Raw genomic sequence first — 15,788 nt, 5'->3', positions numbered from 1 at the left:
CTTTGCATGACTGTATGTTCTGAACAGCTTCAAACGCATTAATTGGAGGGAGCATTATTCCTCTGCCATCCACCCTTAAGAAAAATTTATATCATAAGCATGTCAAGTGTTCTCGCGAGGAACAGAGAAGTGGAGGGGATGTGGGGAAGGTTCGGTGCTCGCAACTAGCGCACACTGTCAGAAGATAGAGAATCACTGTGGAGAGCAGGAAGGGGAGTGGATGTCATTTGCCTGGAGAAGCCGATCTGACATCTCAACTCCCACTGTCTGTCAGTCTGCCTTCCCCGTGATGTATGGATGTTATATGGCACCGCTCACCCAGCAGAACCAGTCAATACTACCATGCTGAGGAATGTTAGAGCATGAGACAATGGGAGCCTGTGACCCTTGTTATGGAATGACAAAACTCCGAGAGGGTGGGGGGGGGGCTGAAGCGATCTGGGCTTACGAAGAGGAGGGGGGAGGGAGGCTGTTTCATCATTCAATATCACATAGTCTGCAGTCCTGTGGTGGCATTTGAGAAATTGCACGTTGGAAAACAACTAAACAAAAACGGCTTTATGGATGCCATCTGTGGCTGCGTTTAGGTTGGTTTACTGGCAATAATCCAATGTGTATTTTAAATACAAAAATAATAGAAATCAAACATTGTCGGGTAAAGAGAAAGGGAGGGGGGGACCCAACCCTACTGGGCTTATTTTCTTTATTGCTTCTGGTATTTGTGTCTCCAACCAGCCTCCATCAGGACAGAATCAGGCTTTCAATGTACTGCATTAAGAAGTATTACAAAAAGACTGGATTACGTGAGGAAACAACATCGTTTAAATTCATCTGTGTGCACAATCTGTAGTACTACATCTGAAATAAGAACTTAACTAAGAAGGAAAACATTTTTGCTCTGCGTTTTTAGCCACATCGCAGCTAAAAAGTCACATTTCTACTTGCAGTCGTTAGGCGAAATGCTGAAAATTACCAAAAGGGACACAAAGTGTCGATTTCTTAACTGATCGCACACGTCGCCTATTAGGACCCCCGAGATGTGTTTGCTCGTAACGGAAGAGAGGGGTGAAAAATTCTGCACGCCACATAAAACGCCCGATACGGCCCTCGAACCGAGGTGAGGTCTCTGCGCATGCAGGCGACAAGCAAAAGACCCCCGTTTCTCCAGCTCGTAGCCCACGGGGGCTCTGTTCCTGCCTGCACGCCAGTGCCGTTATCTGCTGCTTATTATTTGGCTGAATGAGCCGGAGCGGGGCTCATGGGGCTCGCTTCTGACATAATGACTGATTACAGTCTTGTGGCTCCCTTCTAAGAAATCCCACTGTTGCCACCATTTCGCCAAGGCAGCTCGACATCACACAGGCGAGACCAATGTACGAGTGGAATCAGAGGAGGACGGGGGTGGCTGTTTTTTTTACAGTGACAGCATAACTGTTACCCAGTCACTGAGCTGTCATGACTGACAGAGACCCCGGTGGACACCTGGGTCATCAACCTACTTGTCATCAGGTGTCTTGTTAACAAGCACCTCTTGAAATAATAACTAGACTGCAAAGAAGAGAAAAAAAGTGGCTAAATAATATTCTGCATTTTTTAATTGGACCTCGAATAGTTAGGCTACATTTGCTCTTCTCCTTCCTGCAGGAATGTGATACATACTAATGCCTACCGACATCAAGCCCATAACATGAGCCTTCTATGTCTGGAATGAACCATCCGCAAAGCACAAAACCTTTTATTTCCGAAGGCACAATGCATTCTCACTTGTGAATATGAAATACAGATGCCTGTGTGACAGGAAGTCGGAAAACAACACAGAACAGGCGCTGTCAATAGCTACCGTTTCCAAACAAGAAGAGTCACGCTGTCAGCACTTTTCAAACGCCAGCTTTCAGGCAGTCAATTAGGTTCAAGGTGAGACAAAAATGTGTTGTCATTTAAACGGTTTTGCTCCATTGGGGCGGTGCATCAATTCAGTCATCTCCATTCCAGAGGTGACAAAGGGCTGGCAGGGAAGTTTATATTTGCCAGTAGATACACAGTTCTGCTGTCATTACACCAACCTGAGATAAAGTGGGGATTTGCAGGTGCGCACATTTAAAATGCGCCATTCCCTGCGAGCAAAGCTTCATAAAGACGGGAATAAAAAAACAAAAACAAAAAAAGGGGGGCTACCGCCGAGGAAGCTGCTGGCTGAGGTGCAGCGCCGGCCCCCTCCTACTCCCACGCTCCTAAACCCAATCCCGTGCCATCGATTAGGAAAAAATCAATTTAAGTCACAAGCTCAGAGAGGAGACGCTAAAATGCTGCAATACATTTTGAAGTTGCAAATGGAATGAGGTTTTGATGAACTCCACGAATTCACCTTGGTTTAATAAATGACAAATATGCCCTCTCTTAATTAAGAAAAAGAGAAAACGACCCTCGTGCGATAGAAGCATAAATCTTTCAGCGCGGAGCTATCCACGTGTATGAAAACACTTTAATTATCTGCCTTCAAAGAAAAAAAATAGCGTCTACTCTCAGGAAATCTTATCAGGTATGAATGGAGAAATGGTATTTTAATTTAAAAACATTAAGCAGGATATTGTAATGCACATTTCTGCGAGGCATTCATGTTTTGTGTTCAATTACAAGCTCTTTTGAACTGAAAGCATGTCAGAAAAAAAATGTTATAATGGATTTTTTTATAACCCACAGATAACAGCGTAACACTATTAAAATTTATGTTTTTCAGTTTGCTCGGATCTTTTCAAAGATGTTGAACTGAAGCGTGGATAGATACCTGAACCGGCATACTAGCCTTGAGCCCGAGGACCCGAGGGTCGGAGGGTTCGTCTGTGCCAGGCGGGCAGGCGATTCAGTGCCTCACAACAAAGAAGCTCAAAACAGCTACAAACAGAGAGCTTAAGGAGACGAAACAACCCAAACTCGACATCGTTTAAATGGCACATGTACACGTCTGTGCCCAGAGGTCCCAATTACTTGTGGTACTTCTAGAGTTGGCGGAAGCACCTTTAGCTATCAGGGTCTTTTTCTGTGGGACAAGCTCCCAGGTTGGATTCAGGAGGCAGACACCTTCTTTACCTTTAAAAACAAGCTTCAGACCATCCTCAGGGCTGGACTTTAATCCTCACTGCCATAAACTCCTTGAGTACTTCTCCGCATACATCCTCATTCTCTTTTGTCTTTTTTCCTCACTCCTCAAGCCGGTCATGGCAAACCGATGTCCCTTACTGAGCACAGGGGTCTTTTCCCATCAACGCAAAGTCTGTCGCCAAGTTGACTCAGAGAGGACTGTCAAAGCACCGGGGTTCGCTTTCTAACACTGCAGGACGGATTCAAGAGACGAGTACAGTTGTCCCTCGATATAACGCGGTTCACCTTTCGCGGCCTGACTGTTTCGCGGATTTTTTTGCTTTTTTTTATTACAGTGTATTGTGTTCTGCGTCCCAATCGGCTGTAGACCACCGTCAAACAATCTCCTCTGTGCCGTGTCTCCTGTACAGTACAGAATGGGGTCAGCTTGGCAACTTTACAAAAATCTTCGATCACTAGCAGTGCGACTCCGAAGTGCTGTACCGCATGTTTGTAAGTTTTCTCCTCAACAAACACAACAATGTCTACGAAACGTTTTGCACCATCAAAGGCACCTGCGGTAGCACCCAAAAGGCAGTGGAAGATGCTAACCATTGCACAAAAAGTAGGACTTCTGGACATGCTAAAGGAAGGTACAAGTTAACGTATTTTTCGGATTGTAATATAATACTGGACAAAGGTTTGAACTTGGCTACTTTGCAGATTTCACCTATTATTTTTAAAATGTAACTCCCGCGATAAACGAGGAACGACTGTATTGTTAATTTTATATCACTTCCTGGTTTATTTCTTGATTCATCATCAAAAAACATGAATGCAACCAACCATTTAGCGATACCCCTTTTTATTCAAATGGCTAGACTGAGAGGGGGGCTAAGTTGTTATGTGCAAATCTGCACCTGATATTTGCAGATACAGCAGCCAGAGAACAAGGAAGCTATCTTCATCTCTCTTTGCTGGCCAATTAGTGGTCAGATCAGGAGGTCCCGATGGTTTAGGGAGGCGTAAATACTAACCGTCCATTTCCATTCATTTGTATGCGGCTGCAGGTGCACTACCTTATTATGTATTCAAGCCCAAACCTGCCTCCCAAACAGGCCATAAATTAACTTCTTTTAGGGCTTCGGTCTCAGAGAAGCATTGCATCTTTGTTTGAAATCCTCTTCCCTCGTCTAAAGTTCACAAAGGAAGGGGTTGAGGAGGGGACTTCAGAACAAAAGAAAGCTATCGATATAGTAGCAAAAAAACTTTGGTGCTATACTATAAAATGCACATAGACAAATGTATCAGATTTTACAGAGTAGTAAAGAGGCTGATGTACTGCGGCTCCGTCAGGCTTTGTCAGTTTGATAGCTTTTGGATACCTTTTAACACCACCGACAGGGTCGTAAGAGTGGCTTGGCTTGCTTTAAATGCTAAGTTGACATTTTTGGGTCCATATCTGCACTCCAGACAAGAATCTATCCTTTTTCCCCCTCCCTCTTAAACCTTCATTTTCCCCGGTCCGGGTCTGCCATCGTGGGCCTCGTGTTAACAGCGCCGTACGAGAAACCGCTTTTTATGGAGATACAGATCCAGTGAGTGCTTACTTCATCAAGTAAGTAGCGACTGATTGGACTCTTCTGCTGTTCAGTGGTCATGTACTGCAGCCGCTCTTATCTGCAAGCATTACAAGAAAAACAGAAAGCACGCATTCTGCATTTATATCTGCGGAAGCTAGTTAATGTTTTGTGCTCGCGCCTTCTTGTCATGCAGTCTTTGTATCTGTGCCTGCAGAGGTTGTTGAGTGTTAAAATGTGCCTGCTAAGTGTTTTGACCCCCCCAGGGACAACTTAACTAAGTGTCAAATTAAGGGTGCAGGGTTGGCTTGCAGATAATTAAAACTGCAGTCTGAAAAACATAAGAATTTTTTAAAGCGCACTGACACCGGTCACGGTAACGTATAAACTCGAGCTTGACAGCGAACCAGCCTTGCAGGCCTTTATTAAAATTGAATGCATAAATTAATGTGACATGCCAGGGCAATTCAAAGCACAGCCGAAGACTGGGGTGTTCCGCCAGTGCGGGAGCGGAAGCAACACTGAAGCAACAGTCGAATTCACATGCAACCGGTGATCTTCTGCCTACCTAAGAACTGCTCAACGTCCTTTTCCTATTCACCAGATGAACGGGGGCGTGCCCACCCACTCTTTTCTATACAATTTAGCAAATAATACTATGAAAGGGTGCTCCTGTGGAAATATAAGCAGGCCTACGTTGTGACAGAGTTATCAACAGCAGCACATGAACCAGCTTGCACTGTTCTCTAAGATAATTTGCCAAAGACACTGAGGCAGACCACCCAGCTATATTAACACCCACATAAGCAAAGTTTCTATGTAGGGAAACTGCAAAATATCCTGAGAAATCAGAAAATGATGCTACTACAGGTGCATTGTTGGAAAATTGGTCGGGTTTACTAAATACCAGATGAACTCACTAATCCAGAAATAGATGTTTTTGCCTCACCCTGTGTTTTTCTGACATGTATTTTACTATATATCTAAAAAAAATGGTAAAAGTGTTATGTTTCTACACTGCAATAAATACACAAAAAAGATAATATTGATGCCTTGCGTTCAAACCCTTCCTCGAGTAACCTCTGCTAAAACTTTGCTCTTGACGTAACAAATATTGATGCATTTCCCTGCATCCTACAACTATAGCGGCATTTTAAAAGGCATCTAAAATGCTCTCAAACACCGGGGTCACTGTCTCCACAGCTACGCAGAATCAGGGAACTAATTGTCCGTCCTTTCCATCGAGCACCAGCTGAAGTCTCCATTTCAACTCTAACCCCATTTCCTACAGTTTAGTGTTCATGGGGTTGTGAAAGCTTGTGTCAAAACCTTTGTGTCCAAGCTCTTTATGAGACAGGACAGCTAAAGTGTTGAGAGGCACGGACCTCAAGGACCTTTCCGTGGCCATGTGCCTCCTTTTTTTTTTTTTTTCAGCCTTTGCTTTTCTTCTTGTGTGACATTCCTGACAGAGAAAGGGCCCCAGCAGACTGACCTGTCTCACTCCTAACAGCATGATAACTCCAGTCTTGGGGACGTTTGAAAAACCAAGAGCCCTGAGGAATGTGAATCCGCTCCAGCGGGTGGCCAGCTGGTGATTTCTTTATTTACTTTTAAAGGAAACAGGTTTAAATAAAGTAAAGACAAAAAACCCCTGCACATTTGGAAACTGTATCTAGACTACATATGTGTGTTTATAGGATTATACAGGAGACACAGCTACCTATCATTTAAAACACACAGGAGAAAAATCAGCCACCAAATACAAAACTCCCTGAAGATGTTCGTGTGATGCTTAGCACGTCAGCATCCAGCCGCAGGGATAAACAATCATTCGACTGCAAAATAGGTTTTTTAAATCCATCACTTAGACAGCCTTTATGAGAATTCAGAAAGCTCTTCTTCTGTAGTGTCCTTATTTTAAAAAACACACTTGTCATGGATTTTATGCAGTTCTGAGTTATGCTTATGATAGGTAGGAAAAAAGGTATACTCTTCAAACATCTGTGTCAACCTGCATACAAAAGCTGCAGAATCAGTGCTGACCAGCAGTCCAAAGAACCAAGTGTTGCTAATTACACTATATGTTCATCTAATTAACCATTTAGTGCATCTGTGGTTTGAAACCAGATGGGCTACATGTGACCCTCCTACCAGCTAACAACAGAAAAGACTGGAAAAACGCTGCCTGGACTGATGAGTCTCGAGTTTTGCTATGACATTCGGATGGTAACGTCAGAATTTGGACGTAAACAACATGAAAGCATGGCTCCATCGGTTGAGGCTGGTGTTGGTGGTTCAATGGTGTGGGGGGATAATTTCCTGACACACTTTAAGTACTTTAGGGTGTTCCTCCATGCTGTCTCCATGCTAACACATTTGCCTTACATGCGAAAGACCTCTGATTTGAGACCAGGAGATACAAATCCAGCCTCAGGTGGGGTTCACTAGCTAGTGCACTTCCTAGTGCGGCTCAAAAGTTAGGATAAACGGGATGGTTACATCAGGAAAACCATCAGGTGTAAAATCTGTACTGTTGGAGCAGCTGAAACTCTGGACCTACTTGTACCAATCAAATTGTTGAAATCCGGCCGTCACCTGAATGCTGTTGCTGATCATGCCTATCCCTCCATGACTGCAGAAACTGTTTCCTTGAACATAACATCGAATCACCAGATCTCAGTCCGATAGAGATCTTTTGGGATGCCTCGTAGATTTGCTGTCATTTTCATGTCAACACGGACCAAAATATCTGAGGAATATTCGCAGCACCTTGTTGACTCCATGCTGTGAGAATGAAGGCAGTTATGAAGGCTTAACCTAGTACTAGCCAGGTATAAACTCAGGCTCTTTGTCCCACAGTGTGTCTTTGTCCTGTCTCCCTCCCCTCATCTCCAGCCTGTCAACAGATGGCCATCCCTCCACGAGCCTGATTCTTCTGGAGGCTTCTTCCTGTTAAAAAGGGAGATTTTCCTTCCCGCTGTCTCCAAGTGCTTCCTCACAGTGGGAGTTTTTTCTGTTACTGTAGGGTCTTTACCTTACAATATAAAACACCTTGAGATGACTGTTGTTGGGATTTGGCACTGCATAAATAAAGCTGAATAGAATTATTACTAAGGTGTGCAATGACTGTCATTGTCATGATTTCACCCAGCTCGTTCTTATAGATGTTGCTGCGCTATCCCCCAGCTGTTTATTACATCAATTGAGCTTTCCTATTGGTGGTGCAAGTATGACCACAGAAGGCTTATGAGGGCATGTAATTCTAGTGGGAGCTCCATGGGGAGCAGTTAGCCTCAGCAAGCCCACAGAACTCTGGACTAAGAGCACCTTTTCCTCACTAGATTTACTCTTCATAGCCTTTTCGGACCTTTCCCCCCCCAAAAATAGCACATAGCAAAAATATCAGTGGGCAGTACAGCAGGGCTCTTTCTGTACTGTACAGTAAGTAAGCCCCCAGACTTTTAGTATGAGCAAATATCAAAGCACAGCCATCATCTTGGATGATAACACGGTTTTAAAATCACAAGGCTTTCTAAAGCTTCAGATATTTTGTCGTATCTCCAGGAGCCCCAAAACAATGGACAGCTGCAGTCATTAGACTGACAGAAAACACAACTCTCAACTTGTTAATCTCAGTTTCCATTTCCAGTCTGGCAGCGCCTCCAACGCTTACCGATTTCCGTGTGGGAAGGAGATTTTTTTGTGTGTGTTTTTTTTCTCCACTGAACCAATCACCAAAGACCAAACTATTCTCCTGGAATTTAACATCACTTTAAGTTAACACTGATGTCAACATAGCGTCGTGTCGGGGTTTTAAGAGACGAGCGTGTACAAACAGCTCAGGATCTTCCTCCGTTTGCCGTTCAGTCGCCGTGCCTCGGGGTGCCAAAAACAAGCAAGCACCGACGGTTTAAAATATCCCTGTCGCAGCAGACAGCTTGATAATGCTTGACAATGGATTTAAAGGTCTGGGTCCAGGCAAACAATCTCATCTAGCCCTACAGTAATTGCTAGTTGCCAAAAAAACAAGTGTTGTGTTTTGCCATCTCCACCTCTTCCGATTTCTCCTAAATAAATAATACAAATAAATCCTCTCCTCCATTAGCGCTAATGTACAAAATGAAAAGAAAATCACAGTCAGAGCTCTGGTCCCACTGTGCACTGTTTGTATGAGCGCAAAAATAAAGAAACAAAGAAAAGAAAATATAACTGTGACCTCTGCTGCTGTGCATGTAGTACGTGACCTTGAGCATTATTCAGGTTTGCAGTTTCAGTCTGACGACTACACCACAGGCAGTTGTGTAAGAGAATAAAGAGGGATTCATTTACTCAGTGATTCTGCTGTAGTGCTTCTCAAATAAGGGTCAATTAGTACAGCGTTTGGAGTCTTTATCACTGGTTTTAACTTACCACCAGAGGGGTAGCTTTTACAGCACAGGTCCAGCATCTCTAGAGTCTAATTGATTTCTTGAAAGCCAGAAAGTTTGCACTTCATTTTTAATCCTGTTTCTAGCAGGGATGCACCGATATATCGGTATATTTATATAATCCTCGCTGACTGCAACTAGAAGATGTTTACCAGTGGCTCTGGTTTGTGTTAAAATGCCCTAAATTTGAATGCAAAATCACAAAAGATGTTGACAAATGCAACTCTCCGGAGAGTAGAGTGGGTTTTTTTCCCCCCCAATTGATACACCAGTAAAAGCCCTCGCTGTACATAATATGAGCCTGCATAAGCTAACCTATGAAGAAAATTGAGAGGCCTATATCTCCATTCATACGCCAACGAGAAATTGGATTCCTCCCGACTGGCAATTGTGTCCAAAAAGAAAGAAAAAGAAAAATCAAATCAAATAAATGGAGCTGCCTAAGGAGAGAAATTCTCTTGCTGAAAAGCTACACAACATCAGCGGAGTTTTAAAAAAACAGGGTGGGGATGGGGGCATCATAGAGATCCGACAAAATGAGAAGGGGGGGAGCTTTCCAGCAAGGGCACTGAATTAACCCATATTAGTGTAATACAATACAACAGGAAGAAATATGTGCCAGCACAAAGTGTTGGGCTCACACTGTGAGGAAAAAAGAAAAAAAAAAAAGCACGATGGAGTGAGTCACTCAGCAGACAAAAGCATGCATGAATTTGTCTCTCACGCCGCCTCTAATGAGTCATGTCAGTGGTTTTCAAGGTGAAGGGTTGTGATCATTCCCGGGAAAAATAAAATAAAATTAAAGAAAATTGATTTAATTTCTAAGAGCTTAGGAAAAAGAGGGTTAGGGGGGAAATAATAGCAGATAGCTGAGAGACAATTAAGAGCATAAGAAGTGACAGTGCAGCAGGGCTGTTTCTGTGTCCATCCCTCCCCACCTGGCGTCATCTCCCCGCGTTCCCTTACCCGAGGTAACCGATTCAATCAATACATCAGGCGGCAGCTCGAGTCAAGCTCCATTTTCCTACCGTGACGGCAGCTCAGGGAAAAGCAAGGGAAGAATTATTTTATTTTCATACAGCTCCGTCCCGTCAGGTATCCCACCGGACGTCGGGTTCAGCCGCTGTTACGTTAAATGTAACCTAGTTTATATTCCGCAAGGAGCGACGTTTAGCTGAATCAAGACCGATGAGACACGTGGAAAAACAAAGTGCAAGTTGACATTGCGGTTTAGTCATAAAGCATCGGATGTCCCCTCCAGTTTCCCCTGGAGGAGGAAGGCAAAGTTTTTATTGTTGGTAGAGGAAAACTGACTGTGTGCGTTTCTGTGCACACGCTGTGCATATGTCTGCTTCTCGCCTGCTTGGGGGCATTTTCACCGATGGAGATTATATGACAGATGGTGCTGCAGTCCCCGGCATAATGAATGTAATTGTCAGATAAGGATACAGCCAACAACGGCGTTAATGACATCCTGAAAAGGAGTTTTTAGGAGGGCTGGGGTGGGGTGCGTGGAAGTTAGTCACAATTCTGAAGTACAAGAAGCCAAAAGCCTGGCTGAAAAACTCATGAAAGATCACCCCCACAGGCCACAGCTGTTATATTATTCAGCATCAAATAGAACAAGTAGAAGAAGAAGGAAGGAAGAAAATCAAACCATATTCTAAATGATGAATTGGAAATGAAGGGCGTCACTGTGCAGCGATGAGAAAACTTCTGATCCGATTCAAAGCGATGGGCTTAGTTACCTTTTCCGCTTTGATTCTGATGTTTAAAGACAGTGTGCTGTCTTCACATCAAAGAATTCGGTGCAGTGCCCCCCCCCCCCCCTCAACCTCAACCTCAACCCTGCATTTCTCTCACACAGACGCCGGGCAACACGGCTTCCTTCAGCTCAGGACTCACCTTTCTCTCTTTTTACGTGCATGCATAAATTAATCCGTGCATTATTTGCGTGGTTGCTGCTGCTTTGTTTGGTTTTATTTCCCCGCGCTGCAGCACACGTTCAGCTGCAAACACTGACACTTTTAGAAAATGTAAACAAGTCATGCTGACTGAGAGTGGAGGTATATGAAGATCCCGCACAGCCTACGCCAATATTTCGCTCTTGAGGCACAGTCTACCTATTATAAAACATTTAGACCACTCACACCACTGCATCTACCCTCACACAACACAGGCCTATTCGGGCATCTTTGAAAGACACACACACCCTTCAGCCCTTGCAATCACGTCTCAGCTGCATCCCATTCAAACCACAGCGAGACATCCTCCTTAAATCATGAGGCAAAGAAACTAAGAAAAAGAAAACTTCATTCATAGGAATGCAGCGGATATGCAACTTATTTAAAAAGACATTTAACAAATGGGGGAAAGCACTACATGTCGTTTTAAGCGCCTTTTGATTGGTATGGAAACCAGCTCACTTTAACCCTCCAACAGGACGTTTAATAAGTCCAAAAATACACGAATAAATAAATAAATAAAACGGGGTGAAATTTCATATTTCCAAATTTCGATCTGACGGGCGCTGATTGCACCTGAACGCACCGATAGCCCGGCTAAAGTAATTAAAGAGTGGAGGGGGACGCCGAGGTTGACATTATACATCACACAGAGCGTTTCTGCACCGCTGCAGGGGGGCGTCCATTCACGGGGATCATCATCATCACCATCACTCCCATCATCATCATCATCATCGCCCCGAAGCCCCCCAAATCTGAAGACAGCGGCGGGTATGCGCACAAACTGACGGCCAAATGCATTTTGAAGAAACACGAGCGTCACACTTACCGCGCATTTAGAAACGGCGGAGGAAATAGCACTCCGTCCTCAAAGTCAGCGTTAATTTCAAGTGTCTTTTCAGGTACAGTCCTTTACTGCACAGCGAGTGTGTGTTTGTGTGTGTGGGGGAAAGAGAGAGACTTGATGGGGGTCGAAGAGAGAGAGGGAGAGAGGAGGGCAGCGATTCCAAAGTGTTGCCTCCTGTCGCTCCGTTCAATATCCCCGTAAAAATCGCCTCTATCTGCCGCTGCTGCTCCACTATCCAGTGATGAAACAGCGGCTTCCTCGCGTTGCATCCACGGTACACTGTCCCCTTAGATCCCTTTATGGCACAAGGCGTCCTTTCTGTGTGCGGGGAGGCTACATCACGTCCCGTAAAAAGCTTGAAAAACGCCAGCAGCCCCTCTCGCCACCATGCGCTCACGCACACCAACACACGATTTAAAATAGAAGAAAAAAAGAGTATCCAGATGAATTTAAGTGGGGGGCAAATGAGGAGTGGGGACAAGAGGAGGTAGGGAAGGGAGGGTATCTTGTGAGAAAAGCTCCACGGAAGAGGTGAGGAGTGTGAAGAAGAAGAAAAAAGAAAAAGAAGCTAAGTTGTTTGGGTCCAGAAAAACTGAGCTCTCTGCGACTATGACAAACCAATTGCGCGCACTGGCTGGGAGTAATTCTGTACGGAGACCAAGGGGTTTTGGAGAGCCAGTGAAAGGTGAGAGGAAAAACTCGGATGCGGACTGCCGCTCTCGCCGTGTACTCGGGCTCCACCTAGCAGCAAACACGAGATAACATCCTGCAAAGCAAGGGGAAGAAGAAAAAACCCTCCACCTATATCTCGCCTGAGGCTGGCAAGGAATCCTATGTTATATTACATTCTGTGTGTGCGCCTGTGAATGCAATATTTATAAAGAAATCCTCTGCTTCTCTCTCAGAAGCTTCAGCGATTTTTAAGAATATAACTGGAGTAAGAAGTGTCCATCAAAAGCTTAATGGAGAGAAAGAAGGGGGGAGATTTTAGGTGATTATTAAGAAGAGTAATTCAGACGACTTAGCTGGAGGCTGGTACATATTTATCCCATGTAACTCCAGCTGTTCCCTTTACTTATATTATATAGCCAAGAGTATTCACTCCCCCATTGAAATCATTGAATTCAGGTGTTAGAATGTGCTTCAGCATACCAAGAAATTTTGGGCTATTTCAAAGTCCCTACTTTGTTAGAAAAGTTTGGAAATAGCCCCTTCCTGTTCCAACACGACTGTGCAAGAGTGCAAAAAGCAAGGCCCATAAAGACGTGGATGAACGAGTTTGGTGTGGAAGAAGTTCACTGGCCTGCACAGAGTACTGACCCCAACCCAACTGAACACCTTTGGGATGAATTAGAGCAAGACTGCAAGCCAGGCCTTCTCATCCAATACCAGTGTCTGACCTCACAAATGCGCTTGTGGAAGAATGGTCAAAAATTCTCATGAGCACACTCCTGAACCTTGTGGAAAATCTTCCCAGAAGTCTTGAAGCTGTTATAGCTGCAAAGGGTGGAAACATTATATTAAGCCTCGTGGATTAGGAATGGGGTGTCGCTCAATTCATACGCATGTGAAAGCAGACAAGGGAAAACCTTTGCCAGTATAATGCATTTTAAGCCTCAATCGAAGACAGTTTTACAAAATGTAACCCCGGGGTGGCAGATCGATGTAGAGATTAAAAAAACAAAACACTAAAATCTTTGATGACCTTTGAAAGCAGCCCCAGCTGCACCCCATCTCCAGCTGGAGCCAGCCAGCCACTCGCCCTCTCAATCATCCTATAGCCAATTAATCACTTTAATAATCCTAATTACAATCAAACAATAAGTAATCATCCAATCACTCACCCAGTGCTCCGCTAATGAGCCCATGCAAACACAGAGCTCGTAAAGCACATTTTTGCACTTGTTTCCCGTCTGAAGAACACCTTGAATTCCTCAACACGCCGATGAAAAATAACCGGACGGCCGCTCTTGCAAAGATGCAGCGTTATCTCTGCCTGGCACTGCTTTCTTTGCGCTCGCAGCGCAAATGGATTTCTTCAGGTAGAGGACTGACCAAAGCTCCCCGACATTACACTTGCATAAAAACCCAGGTAGCTTCAAAGTGACAGCAATACCAGTGCACATTAAAAGCCTACACTTTAGCAGTGGAGCGAACACCACAGCAATACTGGGAGAACCAGTTTCCTGCGGATTAAAAGAATACAGGCCCGATTCAGATCAGATCCTTTTTGTTTGACTTCCGGATAACACACACTTCAGGAGTTAAGTATAAACAGTTTTATCCCAGCACTGGGACAGAACGGCATTTCAAACACATGGAAATGAAGGCAAAGTTAGACTTATTTCTAGTGTTATTGAAGAAACGCGAAATCATGAAAGTGATAAGAAATGTTCACGGACAGCATGAATGTAGCAGTCTCCTTTGTTGAATTTTGAAAAACGAAATGAAAAATAAAATCTGTGCCAATAAAAGTTTGACAAAAAAAGAGTATTCAAGAATTAATGGTATTTTTAATTTATTCTTGTCAGTATTCAGAAATGTTCTCTTGTGTAGCAAAGAAAAAAAGTCAGATCAGACAATGACAGTAATGGACAATAAACAGCAAACTGACAAACATGTCAAGTAGTCATCCACACGTTTAAAAATACCTTCTGTTTCTTCACATTCACTCTCATTTGTAGCAAGTGTATCAGCTCAGTCCTTACTTTGTACTGAAAGAGATTTCTTTATGCAAATTCTTTGTTAAATTATCCTCAATACAGAGATAACATTATGCTGTTGATAAAAACATTTCATTTCAGCCAAAGCATCCTTCAAGGAATTTTTTTTTATTATTTTTTTTAAGCACGCACATTTATTTTCATATTCCTCTTCGAAAATGCTAAATTAGAATGGGTTCAATTTTGGAGGTGAAGTGCTTTTATTAAATCAAACTCAACACTGCGTAAACATGGTTATCATGGTCCAGATATCAACGGCTGAAATCATCTAATCATAAACGGAACATCTTTCGCATAAGGTGGGCCCTGGGCAATTTTACAACTTTAAAGCCGCTGTGATCATTATTTTTATATTAAGAACTGATCGCACAGCTGCTTGCAAATGCGAGGGGTCGCTTGTAGAGATGAACCCGCGAAGAAACACGGCTAAGATCATCAGATGCGTGCAGCTCTGTGAAGCCTTGGAGTTTCAGCCCATAACCTTACTGTTTTGGTTCACTCTCACAGCTCTCATCAGCCTTGTTTTCAGACACAGCAGAAAGCAATTTCAGTATAAAGGTTTGGATAAAGGAAAAAACTCAACAAAAAAGGTCTGTACAGCAGCTTCCCAGTGCAAAACAAAGGACAGATATATGGAGCATTTAGCTGCTAAAGAGAGAGTGAATATTGGGCAGGTTGCTAGCGTTGCATTATGCTAATTTAAGGCAATATAATAGTTTTATATCAGTGTTTTTGCTCCTAATTCATTCCATCATAACCCATGCCCAAAAAGTCAGTAACTACTGGACAAAAGAAAAAAAGATAACCTTCAGGGCTAAAGAAAAATACTAATGCATGGGAGCCAACAACTGAAGTTGTTTACCCGAGGCTAGTTTCAAAACCTTAGCTTATCAGAAATAAACACGTTTACAACCTGGTGCAGGAAAATGTTTTGGTCTCTTTGGCTAATAACCTGCTGCATGACAGCTACACAGGGTAAATAAATCTATAACTAACTCCTTTAATTTGTAATAAGTTTGTATTAATCAAGAAAGAGGTATATGTTTTTAAATAAGCAGATGCTAATTTGGTTGCTAGGTGTATGTTAGCTAATTCAGCTAATTCATCCCAGGACTGGACCTCAAGACCATTTTTTGTGTACTTTGTTGCTTTTTAGAGAAATTTAAAGA

General features: G+C 43.4%; 1 protein-coding gene across 7 annotated transcripts in view; it reads right to left on the bottom strand.

Moving 5' to 3' along the window:
* Nucleotides 1-13,066, bottom strand: part of LOC309701942 (adhesion G protein-coupled receptor L3) — a 276,705-nt gene extending 263,639 nt beyond the window's left edge. For 4 of the 7 annotated variants that reach the window (XM_082526285.1, XM_082526286.1, XM_082526288.1 and 1 more), the window contains exon 1: nt 11,879-13,060. The gene's annotated coding sequence lies outside the window, so the exon portion shown is untranslated. Of the gene's footprint in view, nt 1-11,878 lie in introns of all 7 variants that reach the window. The other 3 variants (XM_082526283.1, XM_082526284.1, XM_082526287.1) reach the window with 2 other exon arrangements.
* Nucleotides 13,067-15,788: the final 2,722 nt, after the last annotated feature.

The sequence above is a fragment of the Aulonocara stuartgranti genome, assembly GCF_965226115.1.
Source record: "Aulonocara stuartgranti genome assembly, chromosome: 3".
NCBI classification, from domain to species: Eukaryota; Metazoa; Chordata; class Actinopteri; order Cichliformes; family Cichlidae; genus Aulonocara; species Aulonocara stuartgranti.
The sequence above is the reverse complement of the archived record's forward strand: the minus strand, read 5'-3'. Positions and strand labels throughout refer to the sequence as shown.